The following is a 16,713-nucleotide window of genomic DNA, read 5'->3' on the forward strand; positions in this document are numbered from 1 at the left end:
GGAATTTGCAAGTTTCACCATTAAATGTTCAGGTGTTGAACAGTTTTTATTGATTTTAGGGGGAATCTCTCTATATCCTGGATCTGAATGTCTGTTTTCCTCCCCAAGTTAGGGAAGTTCTCAGGTATGATTTGTTCAAATACACTTTCTGGTCCTCTGTTCCTTTTGGTGCCCTCTGGAACCCCAATTAAATGTAGATTTTTCCTTCTGAGGCTGTCATTTATTTCTCTTAACCTTTCCTCATGGTCTTTTAATTGTTTTTCTCTTTTTTCCTCAGCTTCCTTCCTTGCCATCAACTTATCTTCTATGTCACTCACTCTTTCGTATACCTCATTAACCCTCATTGTTAGGACCTCCAGTTTGGATTGCATCTCATTGATTTTTAATTTCGGCCTGATTAGACCTAAATTCTGCAGTCATGAAGTCTCTTGAATCCTTTATGCTTTTTTCCAGAGCCACCAGTAGCTTTATAATTGTGCTTCTGAATTGGCTTTCTGACATCAAATTGTAATCCAAATTCTGTAACTCTGTGTGAGAGAGTACTGTTTCTGATTCTTTCTTTTTTGGGGAGTTCTTTCTAGCAATTTTGCTCAGTGCAGAGTAGCTAAAAACGAGTTGTACTGGAAGAAGGAAGAAAAAAAAGAAAAAACAAACAAACAAAAACAAGGAGGGATATCTTCTGTTTCTATATGCTCTAAATCCCTCAATTTCCCCTGGAGTTTTCCAGTGCTGGGCAGTGAAGAACTTGCTTTTTCCCTGTCCTTCCAGCTGGTCTTCTGGGGAGGGGCCTGCTGTGCTGATTCTCAAGTGTGAGCACCTGGGGGAGATTCCCGCCCCCTGCCAGGTGCAAGGCTCAGTGGGAGCTGTTTACTTTGTGAGACTTCTCTTCCCTCGTGGCCCGGCTCCATCCCAGGCATACGGTGACACCAGGAGGAACAATCACACTGGCCAGCGGCCAGCTCTCAGCCCTGGAGTCAGCTCCCTCAGTAACTACTGCAGTCTCCCAATCCACACTGGCCTGGATGCTCTGGGGCTGGAGGGGCGTTGATCTGCACAGCTCAGGGGCACCAGGTTGCAGGAGCGTCCTCGCTGTCCTGTGCCCTCCCTGCCTCCACCTGTCCCGGGGCGAGCGCAGGATCCTGTGCTGTGTCCCCCGCACCCTGGGATCTGGGGCGTGCTCCACTGGAATCATGATCCTGGGGCCATGCAGCCCCCTCTGCCCGGAGCTGCCACCTGAGCTTCTTCCCGAGGCCTCACCGGGCTTGCTCCAGCACTTTACCCAGCTTGGCCTTTGGTGTGGGTGCACTTTCTTTGTAGTGACCCCGGGAACCTGGAGGCTCCACTGCCCCTCCTGGGATCCTGCCCAAGTTCCCTGCGAGTACCTTTCCCTCCAGGAAGGATCCAGTGCGGATTTTTAAAGTTCTTCTCCGGGACTGGGCTTTCCTGTCCCCAAGTCTCTTGCTGCCACACTTTAGCCTTGGCTCCTCGCAGGACCTCTCCCCCACTTGACTCTTTTATTTTTTATTTTTTCTGTCTTCCTACCTTGTTAGAAGCTCAAACTCTTCTCTCTGTAGTGTTCCAGCTGTTCTCTCTTTAAATCTCAGGCCGAATTAATAGGTTTTCAGGATGATTTGAAAGTTATCTAGGTAAGTTGTTGGGGACAGGTGACTTAGGGACCCTACTCCTCCATCATCTTGACCCGCCCCTCGATGATAAAGTTTTTAAACCTGCAAACTAATCTATGCTGTTAGATCTCAGAACAGTGGTTACTCTGGAAGGGGTTCAAAGAAGCTTCTGGATGCTAATGATATTTTGCTCTGGGTATTGGTTTCAGTTTGTGAAAGGTCATTGAACAATATATTTTTGATTCATGTATTTTCTTGAACATTTAACATACTAAAATAAAAAGTACACTAAAAAGGCAGAAATAAAAACAAAAATTTACTGAATAAGAGATCCTTAGATCTGGGCTTCCAAGGAACTTTGGGAAATGCTTACCAATCATACAATGCTATTGATAGGTATTGTTCAGGTCATATTTTTTTTATTGAAATAAGACCAGATGAAATGATATTCAAGGAAAAATGTAAGTGGACATTTTCCCCAATTAATATTTGAATTTGCCATTGTCTTTGTATTGAAGACTGTGAAGAACTGTATGGTAGTGATAAATGATTAAAGAAGTCATTTAATGAGTGTTTGAAAAGTAATGAGAGAAATAGATGCTTTTTAATTACATAAATATTAAAACAAGATCAAACAGATTGCTTTTTAGTTTGGAGCAATATAAAATATAAACTTTCAATAGCTTCATAAGAAATATATAAAAAGTATTCTGTGGCAAATAGCAGTTTTGTGGATCTTAACAATGAAATCATTTTATACTTTAGGTTTCTGTTTATCATTGACATGTAAGAGTTAATTTACACTCATACTGTTTTATACAATAATATCCCTTTTCCCAGTTCTTTAATATGTGTTTTACCATTTCAGAGACATTTTTGATGACAGAGTATATGCCTGGATCTTTGTGTAAATGCTTTTCTCTTCTGCTAATTAAATAATTAAATCACTTACTTCAGAATGCTGAAATGCCAAATGTCCAGTTTCTCTGCTTCCACAGACTTCATACTCTGACAGCCAACAATTGCTCTAAGTGTTTGACATTCAGAAATTGGAGCGAGTAGGTCAGGACTGTGGCAAGTTGGTTTGCATTTTAAGTAAGCTGTGAGTGAAGAGAGAGGAAGGAGATGTGTCCAAGGTAATTTCTCTTAGTTATTTTCTGTGTCTGCCTTAAGACTTTTGTTTGTTTTTCAAGAGGAAATAAAAACTAGACTGGTTCTTCTTATCCTGATTTTACATTTTTGTAGTGATCTCTCTGAAAAATTATAGAAATCTGAAGTTCTGGCTATTCAAAATTTATATATCGTATTCATAGTCAAATGAAATCATCATACCTACTTCCATGGTGCACATTTTTAGAGAATTAGAATCGTTGAGTATAAGATTGAATTTTTTTATGACAATAGCTATACAATGCTATTGTATATATTAGCAATGATTTCTTTTTATATAGAGACTTACACTTTTGAAAATATGCAATATGTATAGTTAGTCCTTTTTATTCAGGTTTTCAAGAGAGAGATTCCTTAGAATATTCAAATTATTAATCCAATCACAAATCTTATGTTAGCCAATTATTTTAATTTTCTCAGTAGAAATATTTGCCTTATATTTTGTTGAATGTATTTGCTAACATTTTACTACATGTATTTTCTTCTCCTACTTGCTGTGGAAAATGCAAATGATGTCAATAAAATGACCAAAAGGTAGAAAAGGAAGGAGGAGCAGCAAGGGATTAGACAGCAGCAAGGGATCAGACAAAGCATTAAGCATTTGTATCTAAATAACCAAGTCACAGGTCAAATTTCATAGAGGGACCTCCATGGGAAATTACACAAGTGTTGCTATACTGAAATTTTATGGTAATATTATTAAAGATGGGGGAGTTTCTATTCCTTGTCATTGACTTCCTGAGCCAGCAGCAGGTAACTGGTGGAGTCTGAGTCTCTGCTGACAACTTCCTGCACATGTGAGAATGGTTGTGGAGTGACTATGGGGTGACATTCATGAGCTGGTACTATCTGGGGTGCTTAATGGTGCCACCAACTTGGGGTATCATGACAATATGCAATGGAGGAAAGATATCTAGGGCTTTTAGGAGGGATGTTGTTCAGGACTCAATTCCATAATACATTTGGATCTTGGTATCAGATCTTTATTATGGAATGTGAGTTATACTTATGTATGTGTTTATGACAGTCCAAACTATTGTCTTATGAATATACTTTTTTTTTTTAGAGATTGTGTTCGTTGTTTGTAAGGAAGCATGTTTGTCATTTCATAAAGAGGGTTCAGAGAGGAGCCCTGTAAGCATTGTTATTTAATGTTATTTATGAATGATTGGAGTAGAACCTGTTGGAATATTATAATCCTTTATGATTAAACATTAAAAAAAACCCTACCATAAGTTTTCACATCTCAAACTTTTTCTTGGTATTTTGGTATACATTACATACTGATAATCTGTCAGGCTAGTGTATAATATGAACTGGCTCATAATCAACATTATTTCATTGCTAAAAATAGATAGATGTTAATATGATATTACAGCCAGTCTTGTCTATGTTACAATTAGCCTGTGGTTGATCATAGTGGGAGTATTTACACCATGGAATTGCAAATGTCACAAATCAGGCCCCCTACCTCCTGCCCCACCCTCTGATTCATTGTTAAACATTTATCAGTATGCCATTGGGTATAATAGAACATAGTTTTGAAGTTGGTTAGGCCAAGGATAAAATTCTATTTCTCCCTCTCTCTCATTCTGGCAAATTATAAAACTTTCTTAAATTTCCCATTTTCTCAGTACAAAGAAAAGGAGTATTGTGAAAATCAAATTAGCTAATGTACAAAGCACTTGGCAGAGGATTTTAATGTATTTTTGAATCCTTTTACTTTCTCCACTCTCCTAAAATTGGTCCTGGAATCTAGGGTGAGAGTGAAATATAATGGAGGTCAAGATTTTGCAACTGTCGATAGAGAAGGGCCAGAAGTTCGGCACCAGGAAAGAAGTTCTGTATTAGGGGTGGCATATCTGAAATAGTTACTCTCAAGATCTCTCCAGGGGAAGTGCAGAAAAAAATCCTTGAAAGTAGAAGCCCTTACACAGCATTTTAGTATATCTACAGAGGCAGGGATAGCTGTAGGTCTCTCCATTGAGAGAGTTGTGCTGAGGTGGAGTAACAAGCCTGAACCTCAGGAAAGGGAGAAACCCTTGGGTAGATGAACTGAGCCCTGGTACTAGATATCAGTGTGATCAGAGCTTGCAGTCTCCCAGCAGGGATTGCACTTGGTCCTGGTCAAGACAACTCCTCCTCTAGTTCCATGATTTTAGGCAGTAGAGAAGTGGATGGAGCCTGCAAAATGTACTATCCCAGATTTGGTAGAAGAGAAATCAGGACAGTTTTCACACACATAATGTTAGAGCAAATCTGATCTGGAAAGAGCTTCTCACATTAAGCAAAATCAAAATAAAACAAACAAAAAAAGGGTTTTAACTATGGCAAACAACCAAAAACAAACATACAAAAATCTCTACATATATAACAAGAGGAAAGAGAGAAGGAAACTAATATACAAAACACAGAAAGGACCCAGTCTAAAAGAAAATGTTGCCCAGATAGCACATTCCTGTTGATTTACAATGTAGAGAAACTTGCTGAAAATAGGAATTAATTGGAAGCAGAGCTCAAAGATAAGATGATTAAGGAACAGAAAGAGGTGAAAAGAGAGGTTGCTGAAATAAGAATACAAATCGAGAGCCAGAACAACACTATTGCAGATCTAATGAATACAAAGATTTCTCAAAGAAGAGTTACTAGTTTGGTTTCATGTTTTTCCTCCCAAAGAAGAGGCTGATTCTATAGTCACATAATCATTTTCATTTGCTTTTACAAAGACTTGAACAAAATGGAAAAGATGAAGGTATAGCTCTTGACCGAACTGACTCCTAACTGCCAATGGCCTCTAGAAATATCTCTTTCAGTGTAGCAGTGAAATTGTTTTATAAATCTCTCTGGTTTTATAAAGGAAAATAGTAATTCTGGGATTAGTGCAGCTTGAAAAAAATTTTTATCTTCCTCAAATTTTGGTTAACAGTGTGTAACAGGAGGGTGAATAAGACTTTTCCTATTTTGGAATTTTTGGTGAAACTCCACAATGGAAAACAAATGAATGCTTCTATATTCTACACAGAGACCTGAGATCTGTCCTTTGTATTCTATTAAGAGATAGCATGGACTAAAAAAAAAAAAGTTTAAAGATACAAGAAATAATTTTAAATTACATGAAATCACATAAAATAGATGAAGGAGGTCAAAAGGTACAAACTTCTGGTTTTAAAATAAATGTCATGGGGATGTAATGTACAACACAGTGACTATAGTTAACAATACTGCATCGCAAATTTGAAAGTTGCTTAAAGAGTAGATCTTAAAAGTTCTTATCACAAGAAAATTTTTTAAAAGATTTATTTATTTATTTTAGAGAGAGAGCAGGAGCAAGCAGGACTAGGGATGATAGGAGAGAGAGAATCCTGAGGCAGACTCCCCACTGACTACAGAGCCCAACCAAATGGGTGGGGCACTAGATTCCCAGGACCCTGAGATGGTGTGACTTGAGCTGAAATCAAGAGTCGGCCACTTAGCCAGCTGAACCACCTAGGAGCCCCAAGAAAAAAGTGATTTTAACTGTACGGTGATGAATGTTAACTAGCCTGTGGTGATCATTTCAGAATATATACAAGCGTTGAATTATTATGTTGTATACCTGAAACTAATATAATGTTATATGCTAATTATACCTCAATAAAAAGGGAAAACAAATCCCATGAAAAGAGACAGCTGAATTAGCTCTGCTACTCTAACCATCACCCTCAGTGGATATCAGCAAAAGTTTTGGGTTTCAAGGATATTCAATGTGTTTTTGAGTTCTTGATCAGGCAAGGAGTACTAAGCCTGATAATTCTACTTTTCTGATATGATACTGATTCTGATTCTAAGCACTGATACTGATAATACTGATACTCTGCTTTTCACTCCTGATAGCAATCCTATCACAAACTGAGAAAGTGGTGGTAAAGAAAATGCCTCATAGGAATTGAGGGTGCCTGGAAGAGGATGGCATTGGTATCTCAATCCTGGCTAGATGTCTGGTCCTATGGCAGCTTTGCAGATCTCCTTCACAGTTATGTAAATGGTGAGGCAAACTGCAGTGAGAGCAACTGCAAGGAAGAGAGCTTGTGCATGCATTGTTTAAGGCACAAGGAGGTGGAATTTTACACAGGGCTGCTGATGCAAAGGAACCACTGTACCTGATTGTGGTTGATGGCATTTGAGGCAGTGTTTGAAAGCCGTGAGTCAGAGCCGATGTTTCACATCAGAAGGCTATGCAGTGGGGAGGTAGCCTCAAAGAGACACCAATAGGTTTCACCTGTGCTCTCTCCCCTTAATAAAGCAAGTGGTTCAGTGCCTACCACAGAGTATGTTTTCTGCTGAGAGTAAACTGCAGTTGCCTGGGGTAGGTAACAATGTTTGAGGCATTTATCCCCAAGCTCTACTTTCTGCTTCAACTAAGCAAAAGCTAGAACTAGAAAAGGGAAGGAGAAAGTATAAGCAGCCTTAGTTAGGAGAGAGGAGTGTTCACTGAAGTCTTAAATTTGGGCAAGTTTGAAACTTGGAGACTCTGGCTCAGATTTTTTTTAAGAGGTAGGAAAAGGAGATTCAAAAGAGTGTTTTTTTTTTTTTTTTTTAAGATTTATTTATTCATGAGAGACACACAGAGAGAAGACAGAGACAGAAGCAGGCTCCATGCAGGGAGAGCATCAGGAGAGCCTGATGCGGGACCCCATCCTGGGTCCCCAGGATCATGCCCTATACTGAAGGTGGGCCCAAACCGCTGAGCCACCTGGGCTGCCCCAAAAGGGTGGTTTTTAAAGATAATGAAACCATTCCATGTTTGGACACCACTGAATTCAGGCTGTTGGTATCAACACTTGTAATGCCATAAAATCCTACATTGTATAGGCTCCTAATTTTATCTTCTGGTATGAACTGATAACATTTATGGTTAGAAACCGTATGATGTTTTTAATTGTCATGAGTTAAACATCAGGCCAGAAATGATTGACCATATAATACTAATGACCCAAGAAAGCATTTAGCAATGTCTTTAGTACTAATGACTATCTTTGAAATGAGAAATATAAACTTTATTCATAATTCCTTAAGAATTATTACATTATTCATGTTTTTAAATCAAATTAACTCTGATGGTAAGCCCCCACTTTATGAGGACATGAGAAAGTAAGTATCAGCCACGTTTTGGGATTTTTTTTTTTTCAATCTACACACTTAGCATTTCCGAATTTCCTATAAAACATGCCATTGTTCTTCCAAAACACTGCCCTCTCCCCAGAGCGACAGAAAACTTTTGGGTCCTCGGCTTTTATTTTCTTTTTTTTAAAAGATTTCATTTATTTATTCATAAGAGGCACAGAGAGAGAGGCAGAGACACAGGCAGAGGGAGAAGCAGGCTCCATGCAGGGAGCCTGATGTGGGACTTGATCCCGGGTCTCCAGGATCACACCCGGGCTAAAGGCGACGCTAAACCGCTGAGCCACCGGGGCTGCCCTTTTTGTTTTCTTTAAGCAAGGGAAGACCACTAAAGAACTTTTGCTTGACCTGCATTAGGGCTGGGGCTATTTTATGCATTACTAGCCTGCTAAGTTTTGCTAATTTTCCCCATTCTTTTTAGCTGTGCTAAAAAGTGGAGAGTCCCATCACTGTACCCAATGTCTTCTGCCACCCATCTGAGGCTTCTTTTCCATATCTTCCCGTTGGGGGAAGGTTCCACGTATTCCCTCCTCAATATGCCTTCTTACCTGTTACAATGATGGATGTGTTGACACTATGAGCTTTTTTTTTTTTTTTTTTTTTTTTTTTTACTAATCCACCATGTTACACAGGCAGTGCTTCTGGAATCCTTGACTGGTAATAATGAATAGGTAAGAGGGAGAAGAAAACAAAGCGGAGGAAAATGGATGGCAATAAAAGTAGGATGAAAAGAAGAAAAAAAATGGGTAAGTTAAAAACAAGGAGTAGTAGAGTGATATCAAAAGTTGCTTTTTAATTTCTCTCTGCGGAACTGGCCTTTCTGAGCCACCCTGTTCTGTGGTTTTCTGGTTTGCATAATTGAATGCATATCACTGAAGGATGTATGAATGGCGTTACTATGATTATATAAGAGTGTAAGCAGCTCGCTATTGTGTGAAAGTGAATGAATGAGTATTGCATTTTACTAAACTGTTAACCTGCTTTGACAGCTGTTACGCTGCGATAAATGATTGCAGAATTAATTGAAGAGGTTATTATGCTATTAAAACCTATTTTCACTGAGCAGTAATAATGAGAATTCATTGTTAGTCAGTGAGTGTCCACCATTCGGTGATGGGAAATTTCTCTTCTAGCATCTATGTATTGTTTTTGTAACACAACTCTTTTAGACCACCTATGAGAACTTAATTTATTTGAAGAGGTGCTAACTTTTTATCTTTTCATTGAAGGATCAGATTGTCATGAAAGGGTCAAGATCTCCCCATTTCAAGCTTTCCTTGCCTTTCAGTACTTTCATACTATTTCATTTTTCCTCAGTAAGTTATCAACTGATTCAGTTACAACTGAGTTGACTCTTTCAATTCATTGTTGTTGAACTGTTCTACATACCTGAAGAAACTTCTTGTAAAAAACTCCTCAGAAACTAGTTTCTACTGATAGGAAAGATAATGCCTTCTGTTCTGTCATTGTTAAAGGAGTAACTCTTCCTATTAAATGCTGTTCCATCAAGTATATTTTAAACATTCACATTAACTTGCCTCTATTCCAGAACATCTGGAAATTATTGGAGTAAAAACTTGATAACTTTATATCTTTTACATATACTCCTTAAATAAGGGAAATTGTGATACAACCAGTGGATTTTTTTTTTGGATTTTATTTATTTACTCATGAGTGACACAGCCAGAGAGAGAAGCAGGCTCCCTGCAGGGAACCTGATGAGGGACTCATCCAAGGATCCTGGGATCACACCCTGAACAAAGGCAGATGCTCAACCTCTGAGCTACCCAGGTATCCTCAATAGACAGTGAAATTTTTAATGAGCTTGTGAATTCACTTTGGGCAGTTTGGACAATGATCCAGGTTCTTCCATCACCCAGCAGGAGGGGATACACCTAAACTTAATGGGCCCGTTGGTTACCTTTTGTCAATAGGGTCTATACCTGAAGATAGGGTCTCCAGGGGTGGGCAGCCTACTTTCCTCAGGCAACTCTTGTTAAATAGATGGTACTTCAGAAGATTGTTTTAATATTTGCCCTAGAAGAAGGGAGATAAGTTGCATCTGAAATTAATGGAACATTGTTAACTATATTTCCTCCCCCCAAAAAACAGATGGTGGGGTGGGGTGTGTGAATCCTTCCCCTGGAACATGAATGCATTCTGCATGTGCAGCAGAACATACTGATTCTTGCTCACTTTTCCGAGGGATGATGGTAGGATGAGAGACTGGGGTCTTCTCTCTCTCTCTCTCTCTCTCTCTCTCTCTCTTTTTTTTTTTTTTTTTTTTTTTACCTTTCTAAGTTTCTCTAGTAAAGCCTGTGTAGGTAGTATTGTAGAATCAAGGGATCCACCTTGCAAGATGTAAACCCAGAGTGTATTGATTATTGTGAATTATGTAAGGTACTATTTTACTTTTCTGATCTCTCTGTGGAGGAGTTTTCCCTAAACATGCCATGTCTTTTACTCAGCTCTTTGCTCTTTCTTGTCATGGTTGATTTAATTTTCTGGCTGACAGGAAACTGCATTGATTCAAATTTATCAGTTGCCCAAGTGAACCTATCAATAGGCCTAAATGAAAGGAATTTTTTTTAAAACTCCTCTTTCTCCACACTGGAAGAGAGAAAATGGTGACTTGTGCAAATATTTTGCTCTACAGACTCAAACTTTCCTATGGGTAGTCTCTCTAGGGCTGAATTTGGAGTGCAGAGGGTTTTCAGGCCTGGTCAGTTCTCACATTAAGCTGTATCTTCCAATTCTGCCTTCACCAATGACAGGGATAGTATTTTGGACTCCTGTTTGCCTTATACATCCCTTATTTTTCAACTGGTTCAGAACTCAGGGAAAAGGGCACTAATTAGGCATCTTTGGATTCCCACATCTCCAGCAGGGAGCTGTTGAAGGATTGAAGCATTGCATAGAGTGCTGCTTTATTATGTAGGTACTCTTTCCAGTGATTGATTTTACTCTTAGTCAAAAGGCAGTACTATAGGGAGAGAGCCTTTAGATTCCAAATTCCAAATGTTTGCAAATGAGCATTTGAATCTGGTGAATTTGAAGATGACACCCACTAGAGAAACTTTCCTTCCCACTCAACAAACAAGCTAATAGACTTCTGCTTGTGGCCCAAATGCTTTGCTCAGACCAATTCTCATTGTGGCAGAGGTGCCTAGCCAGAAATAGAATAGTATTTTCTGTGAAATACACACAGTCTAGATATTTTGTAGCTTAATTCTGTCCTGACTGTTGAGGAATGCTTTAATGACTTTGGAAGTCTCTATGGAGATAAACCATATTTTAAAGAAATAAGCTTTTGAAAGATAAGTCACAATTGTATGGCACTATCAATATGCCATAAATACATGGTGTGATAAGTTGATTCGTGGGGTGTAGGGATTTAGGTAGAAGCATCTTCTATAGTTCCTTGAAAGATAGAATGAATTCTGGTTAAGATAAGTTGATGTTGGAAATAAGCCTCACAAAGAATTTAAATCTAAATCAGGTATGTCTGTCCTAGCCTGGAAACAGCTTCTTTGTGCATTATTAGGCCTCAGTTGATGATTATGTTTAACTATATGCTGAACAGGAACTTATTTTTTAAGTTTTTTATTTTAATTCCAGTATAAATAGCTTATTAGTTTCAGGTGTGCAATATAGTGATTCAACAATTCTATATATTACTCCAGAATCATGGTAAGTGTGCTTATTTTCTCTATAAAATGTATTTTTCTCAAATTTTTATTTAAATTCGAGTTAGTTAACATATAGTATAATATTGGTTTTGGGAGTAGAATTTATATAACTTCTATACAACACTCAGTGCTCATCACAATAAGTGTCCTCCTTAATACTCATCACTCATTTTAGCCCATCCCCTACAACCTCCCCCCATCAACCTGTTTGCTGTCTATCATTAAGTTCCTTATGATTTGCTTTTCTCTTTTTTTCTCTTTTCCTATGTCCATCGATTTTGTTTCTTAAATTGCACATATGAGTAGAATCATATGGTATTTGTCTTTCTCTGACTGACTTATTTCACTTAGCATAATTCTCTCTACCTCCATCCTCATTGTTGCAAATGGCAAGGTTTCATTTGTTTTGATGGCACTCACACACACATAAATACTGCATCTTTATCCATTCATCAGTCAGTGAACATTTGGGCTTTTTCTGTAGTCTGACTATTGTTGATAATGCTGCTGTAAATACTGGGTGTGCATATACTCCTTCAAATCTGTAGTCTTGTATCCTTTGGGTAAATAACTAGTAGTGCAATTGCTGGGTCATAGCGTGGTTGTATTTGTAACTTTTTGAGGAGGTTCCACACTATTTTCCAGAGTGGTTGCACCAGTTTGCATTCTCACCAGCAGGGTTAGAGGGTTCCTCTTTCTCAATATCCTTGCCAACATCTGTTGTTTCCTGTGCTGTTAATTTTAGCTATTCTGACAGGTGTGAGGTGGTATCAACAAGTGTACTCTTTAATCCGTATCATTTATTTCACATATCTGCTCCCCCAACCTCCCCTCTGGTAACATCAGTTTGTTCTCTACAGTTAAGAGTCTTTTTCTTGGTTTGTCTCTTTTTTCCCCCTTTGCTTGTTTGTTTTGTTTCTTAAATTCCACATATGGGTGAAATCATATGGCATTTGTCTTTCTCTGAGTTATTTCACTTAGCATCATACTTTCTAGCTCTACCCATGTCATTGCAAATGGCAAGATTTCATTCTTTATGGCTGAATAATGCTCCATTGTATGTATGTGTGTATATATCTATATACATCTATCTACCTGTCTATACATCCATCTATCAATGGACACTCAGGTTGCTTCCATAATTTGCCTTTTGTAAATAATGCTATAGTAAACATAGGGATGCGTATAGCCTTTCAAATTAGTGTTTTTGTATTATTTGGGTAAATATCCAGCAATGTGATTACTGGATCTTAGGGTAGTTCTATTTTTAATTTTTTTTTTAGTTTAGATTTTGTTAGTTAACATACAATGTGATATTGATTCCTGGAGAATTCAGCAATTCATCACTTACATCGAGGAACCTCCATACTGTTTTCTTTTTTTTTTTTTTAAAGATTTTATTTATTTATTCATGACAGACACACACACACACAGAGAGGCAGAGACACAGGCAGAGGGAGAAGTAGCCCCCCTGCAGGGAGCCTGATGTGGGACTCGATCCTGGGTCCCCAGGATCACACCCCGGGCTGAAGGTAGCGCTAAACTGCTGAGCCACTGGGGCTGCCCACCATACTGTTTTCCATAGTGGTGGCACCAGTTTGAATTCCCACCAACAGTGCAAGAGGATTCTTTTTTCTCCAAATCTTTGCCAACACTTATTGTTTCTTATGTTTTGATTTTAGCCATTCTGACACATGTGAGGTAATATTTCATCGTGATTTTGGTTTGCATTTCCCTTATAAGTAATGTTGGGCATCGTTTCATGTGTCTGTTGGCTATCTGTATGTTGTCTTTGGAAGAATGTCTGTTCATGTATTCTGCCCATTTTTAATTGGATTACTTTTTGAGTGTTGTATCTATTCTCTCTATATTTTCAATACTAACTCTTTATCAGATATGTCATTTGCAAATATCTTATTTCAACAGGAACTTCTTTTTAAAAGTTAGATCGAGTGTACAATATGTGAATTTAAGCTTATGTTAATCAAACCATCTTGGTGATTGAGAGTTCTCAGTGAGTTCATTTTACTGAAAATTTTTTCAAGTAAAAGTAAAATCATTTTATGACAAACTGTTGGTTTTCCTCGTAGGTGAATTTGTTATTATATTTGAATATACTGCTAGAAATCATATTGTCTGTCTACAGCAAGTGTAGATGGATTAAATTTGTCTAGGCTTTCTGTAGAGGATTAAACAAATTTGAGAAAGTGACAGAATAGTAAGAGGAAAGAATCTGTCTCCCTCTGCCTCTCGAATTCAATTCGTAAGCCTTGAGATTTGTCACGTTTGCATTACAGGGCATTGCTTAGACTTTTCTTCCATTTTTACCTTTATTCTCTGATACTCCTTTCCTTTTCTTATTATTAATGATGTTTATTCATAACTCTGTACCACATTTTTTCTAGACTGTGACTCCTTAAGGAAAGGAACTACAGAATAATTGTTGTACTCCATTGAACAGTGCCTGCACAGGATAGTACCCAATTAATATTTATTAACTAAATGAACTATTAGTATATGAATACAAAGTAATTTTGTCTTTTACATACCTCCTTTGTAATGTATTATTTTTGTTCTGGTTTTATATTACAGAAGACTATTTTGCATATATTCTGAAGCAGAACAACTTTGTCCTGATGTTTTGTTCTTCTTCAACAAAATAGATTTAATTGCAAAATATGTTTCTTTGCAAAGTTCCAGTGATGATTCATTATTTTTCATTATTCCACTGGCATCTAACTGTACATGCTCTGTTGCCCATGCCATCACTACTAATGAAGAAGTACTTTAAAAAGTGGGGTGGACCATGTTTTCTATTTTGTCAGCCTAACTGGAGACTGGTAGAAGAAAAGTGATTAGCTATTTCTTAGAAGTTTACTAGAACTGCTTTTTTCTTTCTTTCTTGTACATGGTTGTAAATATGGATACATCTGCTTATTCTTTAAAGGTTCTGGATAAGTATCTTTTGTGTGGAATAAAACTGGCATGTCTTAGAAATGATTCAGCCTAGTATTTATTGAAAGGATTCAGATACGTCTATTGAACAAATGAATGGAACAGCAAGCATAGTATTGGTCACAACCACAAAGAAAAGTGGTTTATCATTCTTAGGAGCTGTGGAATCTAGATGTGCAACAAGAATGACAAAGATTCAACTCAGGCATGGACAGATGTCCAATCTGGAAAGAGGGACATACCTACACCCACTCTACACTCCCTGTACCTACTTTATTAAGCATCCTCTAAGAGTTGGTCTGTGCCACACCACTTTGAAAATTCTGTCTTATAGAATTTTATTACCATAAGCTTGAGTATGAGAAGCCTAAATGATATGAGAAAAGGCTAAGGAGTTTGAGTTAATAACAAACTAGTTTATCAAAGGTTTTTATTTGGTAAATACATATAATAATTAAATATACATATGTAATTCTCAGAAGAAGTTATGTGTTTTTTTGCTTTGCTTCCTTTTTTGTGCCTCCTCATGCAAACTTCCAGTGGTTTTCCTAGTGCAAGGAAGGTTTAATAAAGATGTGGGAAGAAATATTTTGACATTTTAGTATCTTCCATTATTAGTAAAATGACATTTTGGTTTGTAAATAAACTTGGGATTTCCAACTATCTGATTTTTAACTGAGATACTATATTTAAGACTTCTGTTTAGAAAATATGCTGAGAAAATGCCAGATGTGTAAATGTATTTTTCCCCCCTATTAAGTATATTATTACTAGGTTATTCTCTGACCTGCATGCAAGTATTTCTACTCATTCTCAAGGTCTGAAAAATACATTACAAAGAGGCTGCCACTGAGCTAAGAGCTTTTGAGTCTTAAAATGCCTCTAGGATTAATACATACCAAGTAGGCAGGCCAGGAAGAGTCATGCAGAAATGCTGAATAGTTTCTTCCTACCTATGCATAATTTGAGGCATTGCTCTTCTTCACCTAATGTTTACATTTCTGCTGTTTCTAAATGATCTTTTAGGTAAGGGCTATTTGGAAACTTAAAACGTTTGATCACTTTAATCAATAACTTAAAGAATGAATACTAGAATTCCTTAGAAGAAGAAATATAAAATTTTTCAGCATGAAATTTGCATTCCCTTTGTGAAAGGCCTGTTTTTTTCCAGTAAATGTAGTCAATAAATTTATCTCTGAAAGCACAAATGTGTATGCAAGAATCTTCAAACATCTGGGGAAGTGGTTTCTTTGAGAAAAGCCAAAGTCTAGTGCTTTGAAGTTGGCAAACTATGAGAAATCTTTTGAAATGGAATAGTTTTTGTTACAGGAAAAAACTTCCCAAATTTTGTTCTTTGAGTACCCAATATCTGTTTTTAAAATAAAACATTTTGCAATTTTGCTAAACTGGTTAAATCTATTGCAATTTCTATATTAAAAGCTCTATAAAGTAAGGATTACATACAATCTAAACTAATAAATGGGACAGATTAAATGTTAACCCAGAAGAAAGCTTCTTTAGATCTTAAGATTGGAGGCAAATGAGTTTTTGAAAATTACATGTTATGACTTTTATTAATTTTTTAGGGAGAAAAAAATATGGTCCTCAATATATGTTTCACGGAAATGTGTACATTGTCAACAGATTTTTAAGTATATCTATATTTAATACTTTTAATAGCCTTTGTATTTAAGTAGCCCTCTTTGCATTTTCTAATCACTAACTTTGGAGAACTAAATTCTAATTAAACATTTTTGTGGTAGCAAATGAACTATACTCTGAAGCAAAAAAATTCTTTTTTTCTCCCTCCTTATTCCTCTTGTATTTCCCTTTCCTCCTTCCTTCCCTTCTTTCTCCTCCCTGCTTTCCTTTTGACACATAATTTCTACATCTATCATTTGTTAGGTACTGGGGAAACAAAGGTGAATGTCTTCAAGGAACTTACAACTCAGTGAGGAAAAGGTACTAATTTAAATATTCAAAAATCAATGTGATATACGATAATGCATGATAATCAGAGGGACAGGTAGTGATGAGTATTAAGGCAATTCCCATACGTAGGAGGACACAATCTGAAACTGGTATACTTTGAGGGATGGAAATTTGTCAGTGTC

General features: G+C 37.2%; 1 long non-coding RNA gene across 1 annotated transcript in view; it reads left to right on the forward strand.

Moving 5' to 3' along the window:
• The first annotated feature begins 438 nt into the window (after positions 1-438).
• The window catches only part of LOC140599362 (uncharacterized), a 167,269-nt gene continuing 150,994 nt past the window's right edge, over positions 439-16,713 (forward strand). The window contains exon 1 of the long non-coding RNA XR_012002146.1: positions 439-8,701. This is a non-coding gene — a long non-coding RNA (uncharacterized lncRNA). The remainder of the gene's footprint in view (positions 8,702-16,713) is intronic.

This window comes from Vulpes vulpes, chromosome 6 (genome assembly GCF_048418805.1).
Source record: "Vulpes vulpes isolate BD-2025 chromosome 6, VulVul3, whole genome shotgun sequence".
Classification (NCBI taxonomy): Eukaryota; Metazoa; Chordata; class Mammalia; order Carnivora; family Canidae; genus Vulpes; species Vulpes vulpes.